Source organism: Dermacentor variabilis, unplaced genomic scaffold (genome assembly GCF_050947875.1).
Source record: "Dermacentor variabilis isolate Ectoservices unplaced genomic scaffold, ASM5094787v1 scaffold_304, whole genome shotgun sequence".
Classification (NCBI taxonomy): domain Eukaryota; kingdom Metazoa; phylum Arthropoda; class Arachnida; order Ixodida; family Ixodidae; genus Dermacentor; species Dermacentor variabilis.
In genome coordinates this window covers 1-26,242 of record NW_027460483.1, presented here as the reverse complement: position 1 = coordinate 26,242, position 26,242 = coordinate 1, and the positions used below count along the sequence as shown (strand labels likewise).

General features: G+C 49.9%; 6 non-coding genes and 35 pseudogenes across 6 annotated transcripts; all 41 read right to left on the bottom strand.

Moving 5' to 3' along the window:
• Positions 1-90: 90 nt before the first annotated feature.
• LOC142568835 (5S ribosomal RNA) lies at positions 91-209 on the bottom strand (annotated as a pseudogene).
• Positions 210-734: 525 nt separating this feature from the next.
• On the bottom strand, positions 735-853 carry LOC142568839 (5S ribosomal RNA; annotated as a pseudogene).
• Positions 854-1,379: 526 nt separating this feature from the next.
• LOC142568891 (5S ribosomal RNA) lies at positions 1,380-1,498 on the bottom strand (annotated as a pseudogene).
• Positions 1,499-2,023: 525 nt separating this feature from the next.
• On the bottom strand, positions 2,024-2,142 carry LOC142568889 (5S ribosomal RNA). The gene has a single exon (XR_012825520.1). It is a non-coding gene; the product is annotated as a 5S ribosomal RNA (ribosomal RNA).
• A 531-nt stretch (positions 2,143-2,673) lies between these two features.
• On the bottom strand, positions 2,674-2,792 carry LOC142568899 (5S ribosomal RNA; annotated as a pseudogene).
• Positions 2,793-3,317: 525 nt separating this feature from the next.
• Positions 3,318-3,436, bottom strand: LOC142568836 (5S ribosomal RNA; annotated as a pseudogene).
• A 530-nt stretch (positions 3,437-3,966) lies between these two features.
• On the bottom strand, positions 3,967-4,085 carry LOC142568882 (5S ribosomal RNA; annotated as a pseudogene).
• A 524-nt stretch (positions 4,086-4,609) lies between these two features.
• LOC142568859 (5S ribosomal RNA) lies at positions 4,610-4,728 on the bottom strand. Its single transcript, XR_012825504.1, has one exon. It is a non-coding gene; the product is annotated as a 5S ribosomal RNA (ribosomal RNA).
• A 524-nt stretch (positions 4,729-5,252) lies between these two features.
• On the bottom strand, positions 5,253-5,371 carry LOC142568844 (5S ribosomal RNA; annotated as a pseudogene).
• A 523-nt stretch (positions 5,372-5,894) lies between these two features.
• On the bottom strand, positions 5,895-6,013 carry LOC142568896 (5S ribosomal RNA; annotated as a pseudogene).
• Positions 6,014-6,538: 525 nt separating this feature from the next.
• LOC142568819 (5S ribosomal RNA) lies at positions 6,539-6,657 on the bottom strand (annotated as a pseudogene).
• Positions 6,658-7,182: 525 nt separating this feature from the next.
• Positions 7,183-7,301, bottom strand: LOC142568888 (5S ribosomal RNA; annotated as a pseudogene).
• Positions 7,302-7,829: 528 nt separating this feature from the next.
• LOC142568853 (5S ribosomal RNA) lies at positions 7,830-7,946 on the bottom strand (annotated as a pseudogene).
• Positions 7,947-8,468: 522 nt separating this feature from the next.
• Positions 8,469-8,587, bottom strand: LOC142568851 (5S ribosomal RNA; annotated as a pseudogene).
• Positions 8,588-9,115: 528 nt separating this feature from the next.
• Positions 9,116-9,234, bottom strand: LOC142568893 (5S ribosomal RNA; annotated as a pseudogene).
• A 524-nt stretch (positions 9,235-9,758) lies between these two features.
• On the bottom strand, positions 9,759-9,877 carry LOC142568850 (5S ribosomal RNA; annotated as a pseudogene).
• A 532-nt stretch (positions 9,878-10,409) lies between these two features.
• LOC142568881 (5S ribosomal RNA) lies at positions 10,410-10,528 on the bottom strand (annotated as a pseudogene).
• A 525-nt stretch (positions 10,529-11,053) lies between these two features.
• On the bottom strand, positions 11,054-11,172 carry LOC142568843 (5S ribosomal RNA; annotated as a pseudogene).
• A 523-nt stretch (positions 11,173-11,695) lies between these two features.
• Positions 11,696-11,814, bottom strand: LOC142568792 (5S ribosomal RNA; annotated as a pseudogene).
• A 525-nt stretch (positions 11,815-12,339) lies between these two features.
• On the bottom strand, positions 12,340-12,458 carry LOC142568817 (5S ribosomal RNA; annotated as a pseudogene).
• A 524-nt stretch (positions 12,459-12,982) lies between these two features.
• On the bottom strand, positions 12,983-13,101 carry LOC142568854 (5S ribosomal RNA). Its single transcript, XR_012825503.1, has one exon. It is a non-coding gene; the product is annotated as a 5S ribosomal RNA (ribosomal RNA).
• A 525-nt stretch (positions 13,102-13,626) lies between these two features.
• LOC142568855 (5S ribosomal RNA) lies at positions 13,627-13,745 on the bottom strand (annotated as a pseudogene).
• Positions 13,746-14,268: 523 nt separating this feature from the next.
• LOC142568895 (5S ribosomal RNA) lies at positions 14,269-14,387 on the bottom strand (annotated as a pseudogene).
• A 525-nt stretch (positions 14,388-14,912) lies between these two features.
• On the bottom strand, positions 14,913-15,031 carry LOC142568815 (5S ribosomal RNA; annotated as a pseudogene).
• Positions 15,032-15,556: 525 nt separating this feature from the next.
• Positions 15,557-15,675, bottom strand: LOC142568887 (5S ribosomal RNA; annotated as a pseudogene).
• Positions 15,676-16,202: 527 nt separating this feature from the next.
• LOC142568866 (5S ribosomal RNA) lies at positions 16,203-16,321 on the bottom strand. The gene has a single exon (XR_012825510.1). It is a non-coding gene; the product is annotated as a 5S ribosomal RNA (ribosomal RNA).
• A 524-nt stretch (positions 16,322-16,845) lies between these two features.
• On the bottom strand, positions 16,846-16,964 carry LOC142568848 (5S ribosomal RNA; annotated as a pseudogene).
• A 531-nt stretch (positions 16,965-17,495) lies between these two features.
• On the bottom strand, positions 17,496-17,614 carry LOC142568880 (5S ribosomal RNA; annotated as a pseudogene).
• A 525-nt stretch (positions 17,615-18,139) lies between these two features.
• On the bottom strand, positions 18,140-18,258 carry LOC142568841 (5S ribosomal RNA; annotated as a pseudogene).
• Positions 18,259-18,782: 524 nt separating this feature from the next.
• Positions 18,783-18,901, bottom strand: LOC142568791 (5S ribosomal RNA; annotated as a pseudogene).
• Positions 18,902-19,426: 525 nt separating this feature from the next.
• On the bottom strand, positions 19,427-19,545 carry LOC142568814 (5S ribosomal RNA; annotated as a pseudogene).
• Positions 19,546-20,069: 524 nt separating this feature from the next.
• LOC142568877 (5S ribosomal RNA) lies at positions 20,070-20,188 on the bottom strand. Its single transcript, XR_012825519.1, has one exon. It is a non-coding gene; the product is annotated as a 5S ribosomal RNA (ribosomal RNA).
• A 525-nt stretch (positions 20,189-20,713) lies between these two features.
• LOC142568886 (5S ribosomal RNA) lies at positions 20,714-20,832 on the bottom strand (annotated as a pseudogene).
• A 527-nt stretch (positions 20,833-21,359) lies between these two features.
• LOC142568810 (5S ribosomal RNA) lies at positions 21,360-21,478 on the bottom strand (annotated as a pseudogene).
• A 527-nt stretch (positions 21,479-22,005) lies between these two features.
• On the bottom strand, positions 22,006-22,124 carry LOC142568801 (5S ribosomal RNA; annotated as a pseudogene).
• A 524-nt stretch (positions 22,125-22,648) lies between these two features.
• On the bottom strand, positions 22,649-22,767 carry LOC142568803 (5S ribosomal RNA; annotated as a pseudogene).
• Positions 22,768-23,290: 523 nt separating this feature from the next.
• On the bottom strand, positions 23,291-23,409 carry LOC142568840 (5S ribosomal RNA; annotated as a pseudogene).
• A 523-nt stretch (positions 23,410-23,932) lies between these two features.
• Positions 23,933-24,051, bottom strand: LOC142568804 (5S ribosomal RNA; annotated as a pseudogene).
• A 523-nt stretch (positions 24,052-24,574) lies between these two features.
• On the bottom strand, positions 24,575-24,693 carry LOC142568837 (5S ribosomal RNA; annotated as a pseudogene).
• Positions 24,694-25,217: 524 nt separating this feature from the next.
• On the bottom strand, positions 25,218-25,336 carry LOC142568864 (5S ribosomal RNA). Its single transcript, XR_012825508.1, has one exon. It is a non-coding gene; the product is annotated as a 5S ribosomal RNA (ribosomal RNA).
• A 524-nt stretch (positions 25,337-25,860) lies between these two features.
• Positions 25,861-25,979, bottom strand: LOC142568811 (5S ribosomal RNA; annotated as a pseudogene).
• Between the last annotated feature and the right edge of the window lie 263 nt (positions 25,980-26,242).

The window sequence follows — 26,242 nt, the reverse complement described above, 5'->3', positions numbered from 1 at the left end:
TACAGTAAATGCAACCACCCACACGTTGTGCAAACGAAAAAAAAAAACAAGACGTCACAGAAGCACGCAATAAAAAAGCAAAAAGAACGGTGCCATCAGCACTCGGTGCTCCCAGGTGGTCTCACTGCCAAGTATTGACCGAGCCCAATGCTGCTTAGCTTCGGGGATCGGACGAGAACCGGCGTATTCAGCATGGTATGGCCGATGGCGAGAATGTGCTGTGTACGACTGCACCTATATCGTGCTGCTATGTAGTGCAGTCGCGGAATGTATTGCTACAGCCTACAGCACGTACGCGGCAGTCTTTCCGTAAACAATACACGCACGCGTCGTGTACGTTGATCACTCTGTTTGTGGTTGTTCGCTGCATGCGTGCGTGCTAGTGCTCACAAAGCAATAGGGCGAGCGCCACATTTTGCGCGCGTTGCAGCCCACAAGGTGCCACTTTATTGATGCGTTGTCGTTGAGCTGTATGCGGGTGTGATAAGTAAGCGGTTAGAAGCTTGTGCGACTAAATATTGCATCATTACGTATACCGCTTACCACCGTCATCATTGCGCGTACAATATCGTGTAGTGGCCTGAATATTGTTAGTGTTACACTTCGGCGTTGGCTCTACCAGCAGGCTCCAGTTGAACGTAGGTTACAGTAAATGCAACCACCCACACGTTGTGCAAATGAAAAAAAAAAACAAGACGTCACAGAAGCACGCAATAAAAAAGCAAAAAGAACGGTGCCATCAGCACTCGGTGTTCCCAGGTGGTCTCACTCCCAAGTAGTGACCGAGCCCAATGCTGCTTAGCTTCGGGGATCGGTCGAGAACCGGCGTATTCAGCATGGTATGGCCGATGGCGAGAATGTGCTCTTTACGACTGCACCTATATCGTGCTGCTATGTAGTGCAGTCGCGGAATGTATTGCTACAGCATACAGCACGTACGCGGCAGTCTTTCCGTGAACAATACACGCACGCGTCGTGTACGTTGATCACTCCGTTTGTGGTTGTTCGCTGCATGCATGCGTGCTAGTGCTTACAAAAACAAGAGGGCGAGCGCCACATTTTGCGCGCGTTGCAACCCACAAGGTGCCACTTTATTGATGCGTTGTCATTGAGCTGTATGCGGGTGTGATAAGTAAGCGGTTAGAAGCTTGTGCGACTAAATTTTGCATCATTACGTATACCGCTTACCAGCGTCATCATTTCGCGTACAATATCGTGTAGTGGCCTGAATATTGTTGGTGTTACACTTCGGCGTTGGCTCTACCAGCAGGCTCCAGTTGAACGTAAGTTACAGTAAATGCAACCACCCACACGTTGTGCAAATGAAAAGAAAAAACAAGACGTCACAGAAGCACGCAATAAAAAAGCATAAAGAACGGTGCCATCAGCACTCGGTGTTCCCAGGTAGTCTCCCTCCCAAGTACTGACCGAGCCCAATGCTGCTTAGCTTCGGGGATCGGACGAGAACCGGTGTATTCAGCGTGGTATGGCCGATGGCGAGAATGTGCTGTTTACGACTGCACCTGTATCGTGCTGCTATGTTGTGCAGTCGCCAAATGTATTGCTGCAGCATACAGCACGTACGCGGCAGTCTTTCCGTGAACAATACACGCACGCGTCGTGTACGTTGATCACTCCGTTTGTGGTTGTTCGCTGCATGCGTGCGTGCTAGTGCTCACAAAAACAAGAGTGCGAGCGCCACATTTTGCGCGCGTTGCAGCCCACAAGGTGCCACTTTATTGATGCGTTGTCATTGATCTGTATGCGGGTGTGATAAGTAAGCGGTTAGAAGTTTGTGGGACTAAATTTTGCATCATTACGTATACCGCTTACCACCGTCATCATTCCGCGTAAAATATCGTGTAGTGGCCTGAATATTGTTGGTGTTACACTTCGGCGTTGGCTCTACCAGCAGGCTCCAGTTGAACGTAAGTTACAGTATATGCAACCACCCACACGTTGTGCAAATGAAAAAAAAAACAAGACGTCACAGAAGCACGCAATAAAAAAGCAAAAACAACGGTGCCATCAGCACTCGGTGTTCCCAGGTGGTCTCCCTCCCAAGTACTGACCGAGCCCAATGCTGCTTAGCTTCGGGGATCGGACGAGAACCGGCGTATTCAGCATGGTATGGCCGATGGCGAGAATGTGCTGTTTACGACTGCACCTGTATCGTGCTGCTATGTTGTGCAGTCGCCGAATGTATTGCTACAGCATACAGCCCTTACGCGGCAGTCTTTCCGTGAGCAATACACGCACGCATCGTGTACGTTGACCACTCCGTTTGTGGTTGTTCGCTGCATACGTGCGTGCTAGTGCTCACAAAAACAAGAGGGCGAGCGCCACATTTTGCGCGCGTTGCAGCCCACAAGGTGCCACTTTATTGATGCGTTGTCGTTGAGCTGTATGCGGGTGTGATAAGTAAGCGGTTAGAACCTTGTGCGACTAAATTTTGCATCATTACGTATACCGCTTACCACCGTCATCATTCCGCGTACAATATCGTGTAGTGGCCTGGATATTGTTGGTGTTACACTTCGGCGTTGGCTCTACCAGCAGGCTCCAGTTGAACGTAAGTTACAGTAAATGCAACCACCCACACGTTGTGCAAATGAAAAAGAAAAAAAAAACAAGACGTCACAGAAGCACGCAATAAAAAAGCAAAAAGAACGGTGCCATCAGCACTCGGTGTTCCCAGGTGGTCTCCCTGCCAAGTACTGACCGAGCCCAATGCTGCTTAGCTACGGGGATCGGACGAGAACCGGCGTACTCAGCATGGTATGGCCGATGGCGAGAGTGTGCTGTTTACGACTGCACCTGTATCGTGCTGCTATGTTGTGCAGTTGCCGAATGTATTGCTACAGCATACAGCACGTACGCGCCAGTCTTTCCGTGAACAATACAGGCACGCGTCGTGTACGTTGATCACTCCGTTTGTGGTTGTTCGCTGCATGCGTGCGTCCTAGTGCTCACAAAAACAAGAGGGCGAGCGCCACATTTTGCGCGCGTTGCAGCCCACAAGGTGCCACTTTATTGATGCGTTGTCATTGAGCTGTATGCGGGTGTGATAAGTAAGCGGTTAGAAGCTTGTGCGACTAAATTTTGCATCATTACGTATACCGCTTACCACCGTCATCATTCCGCGTACAATATCGTGTAGTGGCCTGAATATTGTTGGTGTTACACTTCGGCGTTGGCTCTACCAGCAGGCTCCAGTTGAACGTAAGTTACAGTAAATGCAACCACCCACACGTTGTGCAAATGAAAAAAAAAACAATACGTCACAGAAGCACGCAATAAAAAAGCAAAAAGAACGGTGCCATCAGCACTCGGTGTTCCCAGGTGGTCTCCCTGCCAAGTACTGACCGAGCCCAATGCTGCTTAGATTCGGGGATCGGACGAGAACCGGCGCATTCAGCATCATATGGCCGATGGCGAGAATGTGATGTTTACGACTACACCTGTATCGTGTTGCTATGTTGTGCAGTCGCCGAATGTATTGCTACAGCATACAGCACGTACGCGGCAGTCTTTCCGTGAACAATACACGCACGCGTCGTGTACGTTGATCACTCCGTTTGTGGTTGTTCGCTGCATGCGTGCGTGCTAGTGCTCACAAAAACAAGAGGCCGAGCGCCACATTTTGCGCGCGTTGCAGCCCACAGGGTGCCACTTTATTGATGCGTTGTCATTGAGCTGTATGCGGGTGTGATAAGTAAGCGGTTAGAAGCTTGTGCGACCAAATTTTGCATCATTACGTATACCGCTTACCCCCGTCATCATTCCGCGTACAATATCGTGTAGTGTCGTGAATATTGTTGGTGTTACACTTCGGCGTTGGCTCTACCAGCAGGCTCCAGTTGAACGTAAGTTACAGTTTATGCAACCACCCACACGTTGTGCAAATGAAAAAAAAGAAAAAACAGGACGTCACAGAAGCACGCAATAAAAAAGCGAAAAGAACGGTGCCATCAGCACTCGGTGTTCCCAGGTGGTCTCCCTCCCAAGTACTGACCGAGCCCAATGCTGCTTAGCTTCGGGGATCGGACGAGAACCGGCGTATTCAGCATGGTATGGCCGATGGGGAGAATGTGCTGTTTACGACTGCACCTGTATCGTGCTGCTATGTTGTGCAGTCGCCGAATGTATTGCTACAGCATACAGCACGTACGCGGCAGTCTTTCAGTGAACAATACACGCACGCGTCGTGTAGGTTGATCACTCCGTTTGTGGTTGTTCGCTGCATGCGTGCGTGCTAGTGCTCACAAAAACAAGAGGGCGAGCGCCACATTTTGCGCGCGTTGCAGCCCACAAGGTGCCATTTATTCATGCGTTGTCATTGAACAGTATGCGGGTGTGATAAGTAAGCGGTTAGAAGCTTGTGCGACTAAATTTTGCATCATTACGTATACCGCTTACCACCGTCATCATTCCGCGTACAATATCGTGTAGTGGCCTGAATATTGTTGGTGTTACACTTCGGCGTCGGCTCTACAAGCAGGCTCCAGTTGAACGTAAGTTACAGCAAATGCAACCACCCACACGTTGTGCAAATGAAAAAAAAAACAAGACGTCACAGAAGCACGCAATAAAAAAGCGAAAAGAACGGTGCCATCAGCACTCGGTGTTCCCAGGTGGTCTCCCTCCCAAGTACTGACCGAGCCCAATGCTGCTTAGCTTCGGGGATCGGACGAGAACCGGCGTATTCAGCATGGTATGGCCGACGGCGAGAATGTGCTGTTTACGACTGCACCTGTATCGTGCTGCTATCTTGTGCAGTCGCCGAATGTATTGCTACAGCATACAGCACGTACGCGGCAGTCTTTCCGTGAACAATACACGCACGCGTCGTGTACGTTGATCACTCCGTTTGTGGTTGTTCGCTGCATGCGTGCGTGCTAGTGCTCTCAAAAACAAGAGGGCAAGCGCCACATTTTGCGCGCGTTGCATCCCACAAAGTGCCACTTTATTGATGCGTTGTCATTGAGCTGTATGCGGGTGTGATAAGTAAGCGGTTAGAAGCTTGTGCGACTAAATTTTGCATCATTACGTATACCGCTTACCACCGTCATCATTCCGCCTACAATATCGTGTAGTGGCCTGAATATTGTTGGCGTTACAATTCGGCGTTGGCTCTACCAGCAGGCTCCAGTTGAACGTAAGTTACAGTAAATGCAGCCACCCACACGTTGTGCAAATGAAAAAAAAACAAGACGTCACAGAAGCACGCAATAAAAAAGCGAAAAGAACGGTGTCATCAGCACTCGGTGTTCCCAGGTGGTCTCCCTCCCAAGTAGTGACCGAGCCCAATGCTGCTTAGCTTCGGGGATCCGAAGAGAACCGGCGTATTCAGCATGATATGGCCGATGGCGAGAATGTGCTGTTTACGACTGCACCTGTATCGTGCTGCTATGTTGTGCAGTCGCCGAAGGTATTGCTACAGCATACAGCACGTACGCGGCAGTCTTTCCGTGAACAATACACGCACGCGTCGTGTACGTTGATCACTCCGTTTGTGGTTGTTCGCTGCATGCGTGCGTGCTAGTGCTCTCAAAAACAAGAGGGCGAGCGCAACATTTTGCGCGCGTTGCAGCCCACAAGGTGCCACTTTATTGATGCGTTGTCATTGAGCTGTATGCGGGTGTGATAATTAAGCGGTTAGAAGCTTGTGCGACTAAATTTTGCATCATTACGTATACCGCTTACCACCGTCATCATTCCGCCTACAATATCGTGTAGTGGCCTGAATATTGTTGGCGTTACAATTCGGCGTTGGCTCTACCAGCAGGCTCCAGTTGAACGTAAGTTACAGTAAATGCAACCACCCACACGTTGTGCAAATGAAAAAAAAACAAGACGTCACAGAAGCACGCAATAAAAAAGCGAGAAGAACGTGCCATCAGCACTCGGTGTTCCCAGGTGGTCTCCCTCCCAAGTACTGACCGAGCCCAATGCTGCTTAGCTTCGGGGATCCGACGAGAACCGGCGTATTCAGCATGATATGGCCGATGGCGAGAATGTGCTGTTTACGACTGCACCTGTATCGTGCTGCTATGTTGTGCAGTCGCCGAATGTATTGCTACAGCATACAGCACGTACGCGGCAGTCTTTCCGGTAACAATACACGCACGCGTCGTGTACGTTGATCACTCCGTTTGTGGTTGTTCGCTGCATGCGTGCGTGCTAGTGCTCACAAAAACAAGAGGGCGAGCGCCACATTTTGCGCGCGTTGCAGCCCACAAGGTGCCACTTTATTGATGCGTTGTCATTGAGCTGTATGCGGGTGTGATAAGTAAGCGGTTAGAAGCTTGTGCGACTAAATTTTGCATCATTACGTATACCGCTTACCACCGTCATCATTCCGCCTACAATATCGTGTAGTGGCCTGAATATTGTTGGTGTTACACTTCGGCGTTGGCTCTACCAGCAGGCTCCAGTAGAACGTAAGTTACAGTAAATGCAACCACCCACACGTTGTGCAAATGAAAAAAAAAAAAAAACGTCACAGAAGCACGCAATAAAAAAGCAAAAAGAACGGTGCCGTCAGCACTCGGTGTTCCCAGGTGGTCTCCCTCCTAAGTACTGACCGAGCCCAATGCTGCTTAGCTTCGGGGATCCGACGAGAACCGGCGTATTGAGCATGGTATGGCCGATGGCGAGAATGCGCTGTTTACGACTGCACCTGTATCGTGCTGCTATGCTGTGCAGTCGCCGAATGTATTGCTACAGTATACAGCACGTACGCGGCAGTCTTTCCGTGAACAATACACGCACGCGTCGTGTTCGTTGATCACTCCGTTTGAGGTTGTTCGCTGCATGCGTGCGTGCTAGTGCTCACAAAAACAAGAGGGCGAGCGCCAAATTTTGCGCGCGTTGCAGCCCACAAGGTGCCACTTTATTGATGCGTTGTCATTGAGCTGTATGCGGGTGTGATAAGTAAGCGGTTAGAAGCTTGTGCGACTAAATTTTGCATCATTACGTATACCGCTTACCACCGTCATAATTCCGCGTACAATATCGTGTAGTGGCCTGAATATTGTTGGCGTTACAATTCGGCGTTGGCTCTACCAGCAGGCTCCAGTTGAACGTAAGTTACAATATATGCAACCACCCACACGTTGTGCAAATGAAAAAAAAAACGAGACGTCACAGAAGCACGCAATAAAAAAGCAAAAAGAACGGTGCCATCAGCACTCGGTGTTCCCAGGTGGTCACCCTCCCAAGTACTGACCGAGCCCAATGCTGCTTAGCTTCGGGGAGCGGACGAGAACCGGCGTATTCAGCATGGTATGACCGATGGCGAGAATATGCTGTTTACGACTGCACCTGTATCGTGCTGCTATGTTGTGCAGTCGCCGAATGTATTGCTACAGCATACAGCACGTACGCGGCAGTCTTTCCGTGAACAATACACGCACGCGTCGTGTACGTTGATCACTCCGTTTGTGGTTGTTCGCTGCATGCGTGCGTGCTAGTGCTCACAAAAACAAGAGGGCGAGCGCCACATTTTTGCGCGCATTCCAGCCCAGAAGGTGCCACTTTATTGATGCGTTGTCATTGAGCTGTATGCGGGTGTGATAAGTAAGCGGTTAGAAGCTTGTGCGAATAAATTTTGCATCATCACGTATACCGCTTACCAGCGTCATCATTCCGCGTACAATATCGTGTAGTGGCCTGAATATTGTTGGTGTTACACTTCAGCGTTGGCTCTACAAGCAGGCTCAGTTGAACGTAAGTTACAGTAAATGCAACCGCCCACACGTTGTGCAAATGAAAAAAAAAACAACAAGACGTCACAGAAGCACGCAATAAAAAAGCAAAAAGAACGGTGCCATCAGCACTCGGTGTTCCCTGGTGGTCTCCTCCCAAGTACTGACCGAGCCCAATGCTGCTTAGCTTCGGGGATCGACGAGAACCGGCGTATTCAGCATGGTACGGCCGATGGCGAGAATGGGCTGTTTACGACTGCACCTGTATCGTGCTGCTATGTTGTGCAGTGGCCGAATGTATTGCTACAGCATACAACACGTACGCGGCAGTCTTTCCGTGAACAATACACGCACGCGTCGTGTACGTTGATCACTCCGTTTGTGGGTTGTTCGCTGCATGCGTGCGTGCTAGTGCTCACAAAAACAAGAGGGCGAGCGCCACATTTTGCGCGCGTTGTAGCCCACAAGGTGCCACTTCATTGATGCGTTGTCATTGAGCTGTATGCGGGTGCGATAAGTAAGTGGTTAGAAGCTTGTGCGACTAAATTTTGCATCATTACGTATACCGCTTACACCGTCATCATTCGCGTACAATATCGTGTAGTGGCCTGAATATTGTTGGTGTTACACTTCGGCGTTGGCTCTAGCAGCAGGCTCCAGTTGAACGTAAGTTACAGTAAATGCAACCACCCACACGTTGTGCAAATGAAAAAAAAACAAGACGTCACAGAAGCACGCAATAAAAAGCAAAAAGAACGGTGCCATCAGCACTCAGTGTTCCCAGGTGGTCTCCCTCCCAAGTACTGACCGAGCCCAATGCTGCTTAACTTCGGGGATCGGAGGAGAACCGGCGTATTCAGCATTTTATGGCCGATAGCGAGAATGTGCTGTTTACGACTGCACCTGTATCGTGGTACTATGTTGTGCAGACGCCGAATGTATTGCTACAGCATACAGCACGTACGCGGCAGTCTTTCCGTGAACAATACACGCACGCGTCGTGTACGTTGATCACTCCGTTTGTGGTTGTTCGCTGCATGCGTGCGTGCTAGTGCTCACAAAAACAAGAGGCCGAGCGCCACATTTTGCGCGCGTTGCAGCCCACAGGGTGCCACTTTATTGATGCGTTGTCATTGAGCTGTATGCGGGTGTGATAAGTAAGCGGTTAGAAGCTTGTGCGACCAAATTTTGCATCATTACGTATACCGCTTACCCCCGTCATCATTCCGCGTACAATATCGTGTAGTGTCGTGAATATTGTTGGTGTTACACTTGGGCGTTGGCTCTACCAGCAGGCTCCAGTTGAACGTAAGTTACAGTAAATGCAACCACCCACACGTTGTGCAAATTGAAAAAAAAAACAACAAGACGTCACAGAAGCACGCAATAAAAAAGCAAAAGAACGGTGCCATCAGCACTCGGTGTTCCCTGGTGGTCTCCCTCCCAAGTACTGACCGAGCCCAATGCTGCTTAGCTTCGGGGATCGGACGAGAACCGGCGTATTCAGCATGGTACGGCCGATGGCGAGAATGGGCTGTTTACGACTGCACCTGTATCGTGCTGCTATGTTGTGCAGTGGCCGAATGTATTGCTACAGCATACAACACGTACGCGGCAGTCTTTCCGTGAACAATACACGCACGCGTCGTGTACGTTGATCACTCCGTTTGTGGTTGTTCGCTGCATGCGTGCGTGCTAGTGCTCACAAAAACAAGAGGGCGAGCGCCACATTTTGCGCGCGTTGTAGCCCACAAGGTGCCACTTCATTGATGCGTTGTCATTGAGCTGTATGCGGGTGCGATAAGTAAGTGGTTAGAAGCTTGTGCGACTAAATTTTGCATCATTACGTATACCGCTTACCACCGTCATCATTCCGCGTACAATATCGTGTAGTGGCCTGAATATTGTTGGTGTTACACTTCGGCGTTGGCTCTAGCAGCAGGCTCCAGTTGAACGTAAGTTACAGTAAATGCAACCACCCACACGTTGTGCAAATGAAAAAAAAACAAGACGTCACAGAAGCACGCAATAAAAAAGCAAAAAGAACGGTGCCATCAGCACTCAGTGTTCCCAGGTGGTCTCCCTCCCAAGTACTGACCGAGCCCAATGCTGCTTAACTTCGGGGATCGGAGGAGAACCGGCGTATTCAGCATTTTATGGCCGATAGCGAGAATGTGCTGTTTACGACTGCACCTGTATCGTGGTACTATGTTGTGCAGTCGCCGAATGTATTGCTACAGCATACAGCACGTACGCGGCAGTCTTTCCGTGAACAATACACGCACGCGTCGTGTACGTTGATCACTCCGTTTGTGGTTGTTCGCTGCATGCGTGCGTGCTAGTGCTCACAAAAACAAGAGGCCGAGCGCCACATTTTGCGCGCGTTGCAGCCCACAGGGTGCCACTTTATTGATGCGTTGTCATTGAGCTGTATGCGGGTGTGATAAGTAAGCGGTTAGAAGCTTGTGCGACCAAATTTTGCATCATTACGTATACCGCTTACCCCCGTCATCATTCCGCGTACAATATCGTGTAGTGTCGTGAATATTGTTGGTGTTACACTTGGGCGTTGGCTCTACCAGCAGGCTCCAGTTGAACGTAAGTTACAGTAAATGCAACCACCCACACGTTGTGCAAATGAAAAAAAAAAGAAAAAACAGGACGTCACAGAAGCACGCAATAAAAAAGCGAAAAGAACGGTGCCATCAGCACTCGGTGTTCCCAGGTGGTCTCCCTCCCAAGTACTGACCGAGCCCAATGCTGCTTAGCTTCGGGGATCGGACGAGAACCGGCGTATTCAGCATGGTATGGCCGATGGGGAGAATGTGCTGTTTACGACTGCACCTGTATCGTGCTGCTATGTTGTGCAGTCGCCGTATGTATTGCTACAGCATACAGCACGTACGCGGCAGTCTTTCCGTGAACAATACACGCACGCGTCGTGTACGTTGATCACTCCGTTTGTGGTTGTTCGCTGCATGTGTGCGTGCTAGTGCTCTCAAAAACAAGAGGGCGAGCGCCACATTTTGCGCGCGTTGCATCCCACAAAGTGCCACTTTATTGATGCGTTGTCATTGAGCTGTATGCGGGTGTGATAAGTAAGCGGTTAGAAGCTTGTGCGACTAAATTTTGCATCATTACGTATACCGCTTACCACCGTCATCATTCCGCCTACAATATCGTGTAGTGGCCTGAATATTGTTGGCGTTACAATTCGGCGTTGGCTCTACCAGCAGGCTCCAGTTGAACGTAAGTTACAGTAAATGCAACCACCCACACGTTGTGCAAATGAAAAAAAAAACAAGACGTCACAGAAGCACGCAATAAAAAAGCGAAAAGAACGGTGTCATCAGCACTCGGTGTTCCCAGGTGGTCTCCCTCCCAAGTAGTGACCGAGCCCAATGCTGCTTAGCTTCGGGGATCCGAAGAGAACCGGCGTATTCAGCATGATATGGCCGATGGCGAGAATGTGCTGTTTACGACTGCACCTGTATCGTGCTGCTATGTTGTGCAGTCGCCGAAGGTATTGCTACAGCATACAGCACGTACGCGGCAGTCTTTCCGTCAACAATACACGCACGCGTCGTGTACGTTGATCACTCCGTTTGTGGTTGTTCGCTGCATGCGTGCGTGCTAGTGCTCTCAAAAACAAGAGGGCGAGCGCAACATTTTGCGCGCGTTGCAGCCCACAAGGTGCCACTTTATTGATGCGTTGTCATTGAGCTGTATGCGGGTGTGATAATTAAGCGGTTAGAAGCTTGTGCGACTAAATTTTGCATCATTACGTATACCGCTTACCACCGTCATCATTCCGCCTACAATATCGTGTAGTGGCCTGAATATTGTTGGCGTTACAATTCGGCGTTGGCTCTACCAGCAGGCTCCAGTTGAACGTAAGTTACAGTAAATGCAACCACCCACACGTTGTGCAAATGAAAAAAAAACAAGACGTCACAGAAGCACGCAATAAAAAAGCGAAAAGAACGTGCCATCAGCACTCGGTGTTCCCAGGTGGTCTCCCTCCAAAGTACTGACCGAGCCCAATGCTGCTTAGCTTCGGGGATCCGACGAGAACCGGCGTATTCAGCATGATATGGCCGATGGCGAGAATGTGCTGTTTACGACTGCACCTGTATCGTGCTGCTATGTTGTGCAGTCGCCGAATGTATTGCTACAGCATACAGCACGTACGCGGCAGTCTTTCCGTGAACAGTACACGCACGCGTCGTGTACGTTGATCACTCCGTTTGTGGTTGTTCGCTGCATGCGTGCGTGCTAGTGCTCACAAAAACAAGAGGGCGAGCGCCACATTTTGCGCGCGTTGCAGCCCACAAGGTGCCACTTTATTGATGCGTTGTCATTGAGCTGTATGCGGGTGTGATAAGTAAGCGGTTAGAAGCTTGTGCGACTAAATTTTGCATCATTACGTATACCGCTTACCACCGTCATCATTCCGCCTACAATATCGTGTAGTGGCCTGAATATTGTAGGTGTTACACTTCGGCGTTGGCTCTACCAGCAGGCTCCGGTAGAACGTAAGTTACAGTAAATGCAACCACCCACACGTTGTGCAAATGAAAAAAAAAACAAAACGTCACAGAAGCACGCAATAAAAAAGCAAAAAGAACGGTGCCGTCAGCACTCGGTGTTCCCAGGTGGTCTCCCTCCTAAGTACTGACCGAGCCCAATGCTGCTTAGCTTCGGGGATCCGACGAGAACCGGCGTATTGAGCATGGTATGGCCGATGGCGAGAATGCGCTGTTTACGACTGCACCTGTATCGTGCTGCTATGCTGTGCAGTCGCCGAATGTATTGCTACAGTATACAGCACGTACGCGGCAGTCTTTCCGTGAACAATACACGCACGCGTCGTGTTCGTTGATCACTCCGTTTGTGGTTGTTCGCTGCATGCGTGCGTGCTAGTGCTCACAAAAACAAGAGGGCGAGCGCCACATTTTGCGCGCGTTGCAGCCCACAAGGTGCCACTTTATTGATGCGTTGTCATTGAGCTGTATGCGGGTGTGATAAGTAAGCGGTTAGAAGCTTGTGCGACTAAATTTTGCATCATTACGTATACCGCTTACCACCGTCATCATTCCGCGTACAATATCGTGTAGCGGCCTGAATATTGTTGGTGTTACACTTCGGAGTTGGCTCTACCAGCAGGCTCTAGTTGAACGTAAGTTACAGTAAATGCAACCACCCACACGTTGTGCAAATGAAAAAAAAAACAAGACGTCACAGAAGCACGCAATAAAAAGCAAAAAGAGAGGTGCCATCAGCACTCGGTGTTCCCAGGTGGTCTCCCTCCCAAGTACTGACCGAGCCCAATGCTGCTTAGCTTCGGGGATCGGACGAGAACCGGCGTATTCAGCATGGTATGGCCGACGGCGAGAATGTGCTGTTTACGACTGCACCTGTATCGTGCTGCTATCTTGTGCAGTCGCCGAATGTATTGCTACAGCATACAGCACGTACGCGGCAGTCTTTCCGTGAACAATACACGCACGCGTCGTGTACGTTGATCACTCCGTTTGTGGTTGTTCGCTGCATGCGTGCGTGCTAGTGCTCTCAAAAACAAGAGGGCAAGCGCCACATTTTGCGCGCGTTGCATCCCACAAAGTGCCACTTTATTGATGCGTTGTCATTGAGCTGTATGCGGGTGTGATAAGTAAGCGGTTAGAAGCTTGTGCGACTAAATTTTGCATCATTACGTATACCGCTTACCACCGTCATCATTCCGCCTACAATATCGTGTAGTGGCCTGAATATTGTTGGCGTTACAATTCGGCGTTGGCTCTACCAGCAGGCTCCAGTTGAACGTAAGTTACAGTAAATGCAGCCACCCACACGTTGTGCAAATGAAAAAAAAAACAAGACGTCACAGAAGCACGCAATAAAAAAGCGAAAAGAACGGTGTCATCAGCACTCGGTGTTCCCTAGTGGTCTCCCTCCCAAGTAGTGACCGAGCCCAATGCTGCTTAGCTTCGGGGATCCGAAGAGAACCGGCGTATTCAGCATGATATGGCCGATGGCGAGAATGTGCTGTTTACGACTGCACCTGTATCGTGCTGCTATGTTGTGCAGTCGCCGAAGGTATTGCTACAGCATACAGCACGTACGCGGCAGTCTTTCCGTGAACAATACACGCACGCGTCGTGTACGTTGATCACTCCGTTTGTGGTTGTTCGCTGCATGCGTGCGTGCTAGTGCTCTCAAAAACAAGAGGGCGAGCGCAACATTTTGCGCGCGTTGCAGCCCACAAGGTGCCACTTTATTGATGCGTTGTCATTGAGCTGTATGCGGGTGTGATAATTAAGCGGTTAGAAGCTTGTGCGACTAAATTTTGCATCATTACGTATACCGCTTACCACCGTCATCATTCCGCCTACAATATCGTGTAGTGGCCTGAATATTGTTGGCGTTACAATTCGGCGTTGGCTCTACCAGCAGGCTCCAGTTGAACGTAAGTTACAGTAAATGCAACCACCCACACGTTGTGCAAATGAAAAAAAAACAAGACGTCACAGAAGCACGCAATAAAAAAGCGAGAAGAACGTGCCATCAGCACTCGGTGTTCCCAGGTGGTCTCCCTCCCAAGTACTGACCGAGCCCAATGCTGCTTAGCTTCGGGGATCCGACGAGAACCGGCGTATTCAGCATGATATGGCCGATGGCGAGAATGTGCTGTTTACGACTGCACCTGTATCGTGCTGCTATGTTGTGCAGTCGCCGAATGTATTGCTACAGCATACAGCACGTACGCGGCAGTCTTTCCGGTAACAATACACGCACGCGTCGTGTACGTTGATCACTCCGTTTGTGGTTGTTCGCTGCATGCGTGCGTGCTAGTGCTCACAAAAACAAGAGGGCGAGCGCCACATTTTGCGCGCGTTGCAGCCCACAAGGTGCCACTTTATTGATGCGTTGTCATTGAGCTGTATGCGGGTGTGATAAGTAAGCGGTTAGAAGCTTGTGCGACTAAATTTTGCATCATTACGTATACCGCTTACCACCGTCATCATTCCGCCTACAATATCGTGTAGTGGCCTGAATATTGTTGGTGTTACACTTCGGCGTTGGCTCTACCAGCAGGCTCCAGTAGAACGTAAGTTACAGTAAATGCAACCACCCACACGTTGTGCAAATGAAAAAAAAAAAAAAACGTCACAGAAGCACGCAATAAAAAAGCAAAAAGAACGGTGCCGTCAGCACTCGGTGTTCCCAGGTGGTCTCCCTCCTAAGTACTGACCGAGCCCAATGCTGCTTAGCTTCGGGGATCCGACGAGAACCGGCGTATTGAGCATGGTATGGCCGATGGCGAGAATGCGCTGTTTACGACTGCACCTGTATCGTGCTGCTATGCTGTGCAGTCGCCGAATGTATTGCTACAGTATACAGCACGTACGCGGCAGTCTTTCCGTGAACAATACACGCACGCGTCGTGTTCGTTGATCACTCCGTTTGAGGTTGTTCGCTGCATGCGTGCGTGCTAGTGCTCACAAAAACAAGAGGGCGAGCGCCAAATTTTGCGCGCGTTGCAGCCCACAAGGTGCCACTTTATTGATGCGTTGTCATTGAGCTGTATGCGGGTGTGATAAGTAAGCGGTTAGAAGCTTGTGCGACTAAATTTTGCATCATTACGTATACCGCTTACCACCGTCATAATTCCGCGTACAATATCGTGTAGTGGCCTGAATATTGTTGGCGTTACAATTCGGCGTTGGCTCTACCAGCAGGCTCCAGTTGAACGTAAGTTACAATATATGCAACCACCCACACGTTGTGCAAATGAAAAAAAAAACGAGACGTCACAGAAGCACGCAATAAAAAAGCAAAAAGAACGGTGCCATCAGCACTCGGTGTTCCCAGGTGGTCACCCTCCCAAGTACTGACCGAGCCCAATGCTGCTTAGCTTCGGGGAGCGGACGAGAACCGGCGTATTCAGCATGGTATGACCGATGGCGAGAATATGCTGTTTACGACTGCACCTGTATCGTGCTGCTATGTTGTGCAGTCGCCGAATGTATTGCTACAGCATACAGCACGTACGCGGCAGTCTTTCCGTGAACAATACACGCACGCGTCGTGTACGTTGATCACTCCGTTTGTGGTTGTTCGCTGCATGCGTGCGTGCTAGTGCTCACAAAAACAAGAGGGCGAGCGCCACATTTTGCGCGCATTCCAGCCCAGAAGGTGCCACTTTATTGATGCGTTGTCATTGAGCTGTATGCGGGTGTGATAAGTAAGCGGTTAGAAGCTTGTGCGAATAAATTTTGCATCATCACGTATACCGCTTACCAGCGTCATCATTCCGCGTACAATATCGTGTAGTGGCCTGAATATTGTTGGTGTTACACTTCAGCGTTGGCTCTACAAGCAGGCTCCAGTTGAACGTAAGTTACAGTAAATGCAACCGCCCACACGTTGTGCAAATGAAAAAAAAACAACAAGACGTCACAGAAGCACGCAATAAAAAAGCAAAAAGAACGGTGCCATCAGCACTCGGTGTTCCCTGGTGGTCTCCCTCCCAAGTACTGACCGAGCCCAATGCTGCTTAGCTTCGGGGATCGGACGAGAACCGGCGTATTCAGCATGGTATGGCCGATGGCGAGAATGTGATGTTTACGACTGCACCTGTATCGTGCTGCTATGTTCTGCAGTCGCCGAATGTATTGCTACAGCATACAGCACGTACGCGGCAGTCTTTCCGTGAACAATACACGCACGCGTCGTGTACGTTGATCACTCCGTTTGTGGTTGTTCGCTGCATGCGTGCGTGCTAGTGCTCACAAAAACAAGAGGGCGAGCGCCACATTTTGCGCGCGTTGTAGCCCACAAGGTGCCACTTCATTGATGCGTTGTCATTGAGCTGTATGCGGGTGCGATAAGTAAGTGGTTAGAAGCTTGTGCGACTAAATTTTGCATCATTACGTATACCGCTTACCACCGTCATCATTCCGCGTACAATATCGTGTAGTGGCCTGAATATTGTTGGTGTTACACTTCGGCGTTGGCTCTAGCAGCAGGCTCCAGTTGAACGTAAGTTACAGTAAATGCAACCACCCACACGTTGTGCAAATGAAAAAAAAACAAGACGTCACAGAAGCACGCAATAAAAAAGCAAAAAGAACGGTGCCATCAGCACTCAGTGTTCCCAGGTGGTCTCCCTCCCAAGTACTGACCGAGCCCAATGCTGCTTAACTTCGGGGATCGGAGGAGAACCGGCGTATTCAGCATTTTATGGCCGATAGCGAGAATGTGCTGTTTACGACTGCACCTGTATCGTGCTACTATGTTGTGCAGTCGCCGAATGTATTGCTACAGCATACAGCACGTACGCGGCAGTCTTTCCGTGAACAATACACGCACGCGTCGTGTACGTTGATCACTCCGTTTGTGGTTGTTCGCTGCATGCGTGCGTGCTAGTGCTCACAAAAACAAGAGGCCGAGCGCCACATTTTGCGCGCGTTGCAGCCCACAGGGTGCCACTTTATTGATGCGTTGTCATTGAGCTGTATGCGGGTGTGATAAGTAAGCGGTTAGAAGCTTGTGCGACCAAATTTTGCATCATTACGTATACCGCTTACCCCCGTCATCATTCCGCGTACAATATCGTGTAGTGTCGTGAATATTGTTGGTGTTACACTTGGGCGTTGGCTCTACCAGCAGGCTCCAGTTGAACGTAAGTTACAGTAAATGCAACCACCCACACGTTGTGCAAATGAAAAAAAAAGAAAAAACAGGACGTCACAGAAGCACGCAATAAAAAAGCGAAAAGAACGGTGCCATCAGCACTCGGTGTTCCCAGGTGGTCTCCCTCCCAAGTACTGACCGAGCCCAATGCTGCTTAGCTTCGGGGATCGGACGAGAACCGGCGTATTCAGCATGGTATGGCCGATGGGGAGAATGTGCTGTTTACGACTGCACCTGTATCGTGCTGCTATGTTGTGCAGTCGCCGAATGTATTGCTACAGCATACAGCACGTACGCGGCAGTCTTTCCGTGAACAATACACGCACGCGTCGTGTACGTTGATCACTCCGTTTGTGGTTGTTCGCTGCATGTGTGCGTGCTAGTGCTCTCAAAAACAAGAGGGCGAGCGCCACATTTTGCGCGCGTTGCATCCCACAAAGTGCCACTTTATTGATGCGTTGTCATTGAGCTGTATGCGGGTGTGATAAGTAAGCGGTTAGAAGCTTGTGCGACTAAATTTTGCATCATTACGTATACCGCTTACCACCGTCATCATTCCGCCTACAATATCGTGTAGTGGCCTGAATATTGTTGGCGTTACAATTCGGCGTTGGCTCTACCAGCAGGCTCCAGTTGAACGTAAGTTACAGTAAATGCAACCACCCACACGTTGTGCAAATGAAAAAAAAAACAAGACGTCACAGAAGCACGCAATAAAAAAGCGAAAAGAACGGTGTCATCAGCACTCGGTGTTCCCAGGTGGTCTCCCTCCCAAGTAGTGACCGAGCCCAATGCTGCTTAGCTTCGGGGATCCGAAGAGAACCGGCGTATTCAGCATGATATGGCCGATGGCGAGAATGTGCTGTTTACGACTGCACCTGTATCGTGCTGCTATGTTGTGCAGTCGCCGAAGGTATTGCTACAGCATACAGCACGTACGCGGCAGTCTTTCCGTGAACAATACACGCACGCGTCGTGTACGTTGATCACTCCGTTTGTGGTTGTTCGCTGCATGCGTGCGTGCTAGTGCTCTCAAAAACAAGAGGGCGAGCGCAACATTTTGCGCGCGTTGCAGCCCACAAGGTGCCACTTTATTGATGCGTTGTCATTGAGCTGTATGCGGGTGTGATAATTAAGCGGTTAGAAGCTTGTGCGACTAAATTTTGCATCATTACGTATACCGCTTACCACCGTCATCATTCCGCCTACAATATCGTGTAGTGGCCTGAATATTGTTGGCGTTACAATTCGGCGTTGGCTCTACCAGCAGGCTCCAGTTGAACGTAAGTTACAGTAAATGCAACCACCCACACGTTGTGCAAATGAAAAAAAAAACAAGACGTCACAGAAGCACGCAATAAAAAAGCGAAAAGAACGTGCCATCAGCACTCGGTGTTCCCAGGTGGTCTCCCTCCAAAGTACTGACCGAGCCCAATGCTGCTTAGCTTCGGGGATCCGACGAGAACCGGCGTATTCAGCATGATATGGCCGATGGCGAGAATGTGCTGTTTACGACTGCACCTGTATCGTGCTGCTATGTTGTGCAGTCGCCGAATGTATTGCTACAGCATACAGCACGTACGCGGCAGTCTTTCCGTGAACAGTACACGCACGCGTCGTGTACGTTGATCACTCCGTTTGTGGTTGTTCGCTGCATGCGTGCGTGCTAGTGCTCACAAAAACAAGAGGGCGAGCGCCACATTTTGCGCGCGTTGCAGCCCACAAGGTGCCACTTTATTGATGCGTTGTCATTGAGCTGTATGCGGGTGTGATAAGTAAGCGGTTAGAAGCTTGTGCGACTAAATTTTGCATCATTACGTATACCGCTTACCACCGTCATCATTCCGCCTACAATATCGTGTAGTGGCCTGAATATTGTAGGTGTTACACTTCGGCGTTGGCTCTACCAGCAGGCTCCGGTAGAACGTAAGTTACAGTAAATGCAACCACCCACACGTTGTGCAAATGAAAAAAAAAACAAAACGTCACAGAAGCACGCAATAAAAAAGCAAAAAGAACGGTGCCGTCAGCACTCGGTGTTCCCAGGTGGTCTCCCTCCTAAGTACTGACCGAGCCCAATGCTGCTTAGCTTCGGGGATCCGACGAGAACCGGCGTATTGAGCATGGTATGGCCGATGGCGAGAATGCGCTGTTTACGACTGCACCTGTATCGTGCTGCTATGCTGTGCAGTCGCCGAATGTATTGCTACAGTATACAGCACGTACGCGGCAGTCTTTCCGTGAACAATACACGCACGCGTCGTGTTCGTTGATCACTCCGTTTGTGGTTGTTCGCTGCATGCGTGCGTGCTAGTGCTCACAAAAACAAGAGGGCGAGCGCCACATTTTGCGCGCGTTGCAGCCCACAAGGTGCCACTTTATTGATGCGTTGTCATTGAGCTGTATGCGGGTGTGATAAGTAAGCGGTTAGAAGCTTGTGCGACTAAATTTTGCATCATTACGTATACCGCTTACCACCGTCATCATTCCGCGTACAATATCGTGTAGCGGCCTGAATATTGTTGGTGTTACACTTCGGAGTTGGCTCTACCAGCAGGCTCTAGTTGAACGTAAGTTACAGTAAATGCAACCACCCACACGTTGTGCAAATGAAAAAAAAAACAAGACGTCACAGAAGCACGCAATAAAAAGCAAAAAGAGAGGTGCCATCAGCACTCGGTGTTCCCAGGTGGTCTCCCTCCCAAGTACTGACCGAGCCCAATGCTGCTTAGCTTCGGGGATCGGACGAGAACCGGCGTATTCAGCATGGTATGGCCGATGGCGAGAATGTGATGTTTACGACTGCACCTGTATCGTGCTGCTATGTTCTGCAGTCGCCGAATGTATTGCTACAGCATACAGCACGTACGCGGCAGTCTTTCCGTGAACAATACACGCACGCGTCGTGTACGTTGATCACTCCGTTTGTGGTTGTTCGCTGCATGCGTGCGTGCTAGTGCTCACAAAAACAAGAGGGCGAGCGCCACATTTTGCGCGCGTTGCAGCCCACAAGGTGCCACTTTATTGATGCGTTGTCATTGAGCTGTATGCGGGTGTGATAAGTAAGCGGTTAGAAGCTTGTGCGACTAAATTTTGCATCATTACGTATACCGCTTACCACCGTCATAATTCCGCGTACAATATCGTGTAGTGGCCTGAATATTGTTGGCGTTACAATTCGGCGTTGGCTCTACCAGCAGGCTCCAGTTGAACGTAAGTTACAATATATGCAACCACCCACACGTTGTGCAAATGAAAAAAAAAACGAGACGTCACAGAAGCACGCAATAAAAAAGCAAAAAGAACGGTGCCATCAGCACTCGGTGTTCCCAGGTGGTCACCCTCCCAAGTACTGACCGAGCCCAATGCTGCTTAGCTTCGGGGAGCGGACGAGAACCGGCGTATTCAGCATGGTATGACCGATGGCGAGAATATGCTGTTTACGACTGCACCTGTATCGTGCTGCTATGTTGTGCAGTCGCCGAATGTATTGCTACAGCATACAGCACGTACGCGGCAGTCTTTCCGTGAACAATACACGCACGCGTCGTGTACGTTGATCACTCCGTTTGTGGTTGTTCGCTGCATGCGTGCGTGCTAGTGCTCACAAAAACAAGAGGGCGAGCGCCACATTTTGCGCGCATTGCAGCCCAGAAGGTGCCACTTTATTGATGCGTTGTCATGGAGCTGTATGCGGGTGTGATAAGTAAGCGGTTAGAAGCTTGTGCGAATAAATTTTGCATCATCACGTATACCGCTTACCAGCGTCATCATTCCGCGTACAATATCGTGTAGTGGCCTGAATATTGTTGGTGTTACACTTCAGCGTTGGCTCTACAAGCAGGTTCCAGTTGAACGTAAGTTACAGTAAATGCAACCGCCCACACGTTGTGCAAATGAAAAAAAAACAACAAGACGTCACAGAAGCACGCAATAAAAAAGCAAAAAGAACGGTGCCATCAGCACTCGGTGTTCCCTGGTGGTCTCCCTCCCAAGTACTGACCGAGCCCAATGCTGCTTAGCTTCGGGGATCGGACGAGAACCGGCGTATTCAGTATGGTACGGCCGATGGCGAGAATGGGCTGTTTACGACTGCACCTGTATCGTGCTGCTATGTTGTGCAGTCACCGAATGTATTGCTACAGCATACAGCACGTACGCGGCAGTCTTTCCGTGAACAATACACGCACGCGTCGTGTACGTTGATCACTCCGTTTGCGGTTGTTCGCTGCATGCGTGCGTGCTAGTGCTCACAAAAACAAGAGGGCGAGCGCCACATTTTGCGCGCGTTGGTGCCCACAAGGTGCCACTTTATTGATGCGTTGTCATTGAGCTGTATGCGGGTGTGATAAGTAAGCGGTTAGAAGCTTGTGCCACTAAATTTTGCATCATTACGTATACCGCTTACCACCGTCATCATTCCGCGTATAATATCGTGTAGTGGCCTGAATATTGTTGGTGTTACACTTCGGCGTTGGCTCTACCAGCAGGCTCCAGTTGAACGTAAGTTACAGTAAATGCAACCATCCACATGTTGTGCAAATGAAAAAAAAAAAACAAGACGTCACAGAAGCACGCAATAAAAAAGCGAAAAGAACGGTGCCATCAGCACTCGGTGTTCGCAGGTGGTCTCCCTCCCAAGTACTGACCGAGCCCAATGATGCTTAGCTTCGGGGATCGGACGAGAACCGGCGTATTCAGCATGGTATGGCCGATGGCGAGAATGTGCTGTTTACGACTGCACCTGTATCGTGCTGCTATGTTGTGCAGTGGCCGAATGTATTGCTACAGCATACAACACGTACGCGGCAGTCTTTCCGTGAACAATACACGCACGCGTCGTGTACGTTGATCACTCCGTTTGTGGTTGTTCGCTGCATGCGTGCGTGCTAGTGCTCACAAAAACAAGAGGGCGAGCGCCACATTTTGCGCGCGTTGTAGCCCACAAGGTGCCACTTCATTGATGCGTTGTCATTGAGCTGTATGCGGGTGCGATAAGTAAGTGGTTAGAAGCTTGTGCGACTAAATTTTGCATCATTACGTATACCGCTTACCACCGTCATCATTCCGCGTACAATATCGTGTAGTGGCCTAAATATTGTTGGTGTTACACTTCGGCGTTGGCTCTAGCAGCAGGCTCCAGTTGAACGTAAGTTACAGTAAATGCAACCACCCACACGTTGTGCAAATGAAAAAAAAACAAGACGTCACAGAAGCACGCAATAAAAAAGCAAAAATAACGGTGCCATCAGCACTCAGTGTTCCCAGGTGGTCTCCCTCCCAAGTACTGACCGAGCCCAATGCTGCTTAGCTTCGGGGATCGGAGGAGAACCGGCGTATTCAGCATGGTATGGCCGATAGCGAGAATGTGCTGTTTACGACTGCACCTGTATCGTGCTACTATGTTGTGCAGTCGCCGAATGTATTGCTACAGCATACAGCACGTACGCGGCAGTCTTTCCGTGAACAATACACGCACGCGTCGTGTACGTTGATCACTCCGTTTGTGGTTGTTCGCTGCATGCGTGCGTGCTAGTGCTCACAAAACAAGAGGGCGAGCGCCACATTTTGCGCGCGTTGCAGCCCACAAGGTGCCACTTTATTGATGCGTTGTCATTGAGCTGTATGCGGGTGTGATAAGTAAGCGGTTAGAAGCTTGTGCGACTAAATTTTGCATCATTACGTATACCGCTTACCACCGTCATCATTCCGCCTACAATATCGTGTAGTGGCCTGAATATTGTTGGCGTTACAATTCGGCGTTGGCTCTAACAGCAGGCTCCAGTTGAACGTAAGTTACAGTAAATGCAACCACCCACACGTTGTGCAAATGAAAAAAAAACAAGACGTCACAGAAGCACGCAATAAAAAAGCGAAAAGAACGGTGTCATCAGCACTCGGTGTTCCCAGGTGGTCTCCCTCCCAAGTAGTGACCGAGCCCAATGCTGCTTAGCTTCGGGGATCCGAAGAGAACCGGCGTATTCAGCATGATATGGCCGATGGCGAGAATGTGCTGTTTACGACTGCACCTGTATCGTGCTGCTATGTTGTGCAGTCGCCGAAGGTATTGCTACAGCATACAGCACGTACGCGGCAGTCTTTCCGTGAACAATACACGCACGCGTCGTGTACGTTGATCACTCCGTTTGTGGTTGTTCGCTGCATGCGTGCGTGCTAGTGCTCTCAAAAACAAGAGGGCGAGCGCAACATTTTGCGCGCGTTGCAGCCCACAAGGTGCCACTTTATTGATGCGTTGTCATTGAGCTGTATGCGGGTGTGATAATTAAGCGGTTAGAAGCTTGTGCGACTAAATTTTGCATCATTACGTATACCGCTTACCACCGTCATCATTCCGCCTACAATATCCTGTAGTGGCCTGAATATTGTTGGCGTTACAATTCGGCGTTGGCTCTACCAGCAGGCTCCAGTTGAACGTAAGTTACAGTAAATGCAACCACCCACACGTTGTGCAAATGAAAAAAAAACAAGACGTCACAGAAGCACGCAATAAAAAAGCGAAAAGAACGTGCCATCAGCACTCGATGTTCCCAGGTGGTCTCCCTCCCAAGTACTGACCGAGCCCAATGCTGCTTAGCTTCGGGGATCCGACGAGAACCGGCGTATTCAGCATGATATGGCCGATGGCGAGAATGTGCTGTTTACGACTGCACCTGTATCGTGCTGCTATGTTGTGCAGTCGCCGAATGTATTGCTACAGCATACAGCACGTACGCGGCAGTCTTTCCGTGAACAGCACACGCACGCGTCGTGTACGTTGATCACTCCGTTTGTGGTTGTTCGCTGCATGCGTGCGTGCTAGTGCTCACAAAAACAAGAGGGCGAGCGCCACATTTTGCGCGCTTGGCAGCCCACAAGGTGCCACTTTATTGATGCGTTGTCATTGAGCTGTATGCGGGTGTGATAAGTAAGCGGTTAGAAGCTTGTGCGACTAAATTTTGCATCATTACGTATACCGCTTACCACCGTCATTATTCCGCCTACAATATCGTGTAGTGGCCTGAATATTGTTGGTGTTACACTTCGGCGTTGGCTCTACCAGCAGGCTCCAGTAGAACGTAAGTTACAGTAAATGCAACCACCCACACGTTGTGCAAATGAAAAAAAAAAAAACGTCACAGAAGCACGCAATAAAAAAGCAAAAAGAACGGTGCCGTCAGCACTCGGTGTTCCCAGGTGGTCTCCCTCCTAAGTACTGACCGAGCCCAATGCTGCTTAGCTTCGGGAATCCGACGAGAACCGGCGTATTGAGCATGGTATGGCCGATGGCGAGAATGCGCTGTTTACGACTGCACCTGTATCGTGCTGCTATGCTGTGCAGTCGCCGAATGTATTGCTACAGTATACAGCACGTACGCGGCAGTCTTTCCGTGAACAATACACGCACGCGTCGTGTTCGTTGATCACTCCGTTTGTGGTTGTTCGCTGCATGCGTGCGTGCTAGTGCTCACAAAAACAAGAGGGCGAGCGCCACATTTTGCGCGCGTTGCAGCCCACAAGGTGCCACTTTATTGATGCGTTGTCATTGAGCTGTATGCGGGTGTGATAAGTAAGCGGTTAGAAGCTTGTGCGACTAAATTTTGCATCATTACGTATACCGCTTACCACCGTCATCATTCCGCGTACAATATCGTGTAGCGGCCTGAATATTGTTGGTGTTACACTTCGGAGTTGGCTCTACCAGCAGGCTCTAGTTGAACGTAAGTTACAGTAAATGCAACCACCCACACGTTGTGCAAATGAAAAAAAAAACAAGACGTCACAGAAGCACGCAATAAAAAGCAAAAAGAGAGGTGCCATCAGCACTCGGTGTTCCCAGGTGGTCTCCCTCCCAAGTACTGACCGAGCCCAATGCTGCTTAGCTTCGGGGATCGGACGAGAACCGGCGTATTCAGCATGGTATGGCCGATGGCGAGAATGTGATGTTTACGACTGCACCTGTATCGTGCTGCTATGTTGTGCAGTCGCCGAATGTATTGCTACAGCATACAGCACGTACGCGGCAGTCTTTCCGTGAACAATACACGCACGCGTCGTGTACGTTGATCACTCCGTTTGTGGTTGTTCGCTGCATGCGTGCGTGCTAGTGCTCACAAAAACAAGAGGGCGAGCGCCACATTTTGCGCGCGTTGCCGCCCACAAGGTGCCACTTTATTGATGCGTTGTCATTGGCTGTATGCGGGTGTGATAAGTAAGCGGTTAGAAGCTTGTGCGACTAAATTTTGCATCATTACGTATACCGCTTACCACCGTCATAATTCCGCGTACAATATCGTGTAGTGGCCTGAATATTGTTGGCGTTACAATTCGGCGTTGGCTCTACCAGCAGGCTCCAGTTGAACGTAAGTTACAATATATGCAACCACCCACACGTTGTGCAAATGAAAAAAAAAACGAGACGTCACAGAAGCACGCAATAAAAAAGCAAAAAGAACGGTGCCATCAGCACTCGGTGTTCCCAGGTGGTCACCCTCCCAAGTACTGACCGAGCCCAATGCTGCTTAGATTCGGGGAGCGGACGAGAACCGGCGTATTCAGCATGGTATGACCGATGGCGAGAATATGCTGTTTACGACTGCACCTGTATCGTGCTGCTATGTTGTGCAGTCGCCGAATGTATTGCTACAGCATACAGCACGTACGCGGCAGTCTTTCCGTGAACAATACACGCACGCGTCGTGTACGTTGATCACTCCGTTTGTGGTTGTTCGCTGCATGCGTGCGTGCTAGTGCTCACAAAAACAAGAGGGCGAGCGCCACATTTTGCGCGCGTTGGTGCCCACAAGGTGCCACTTTATTGATGCGTTGTCATTGAGCTG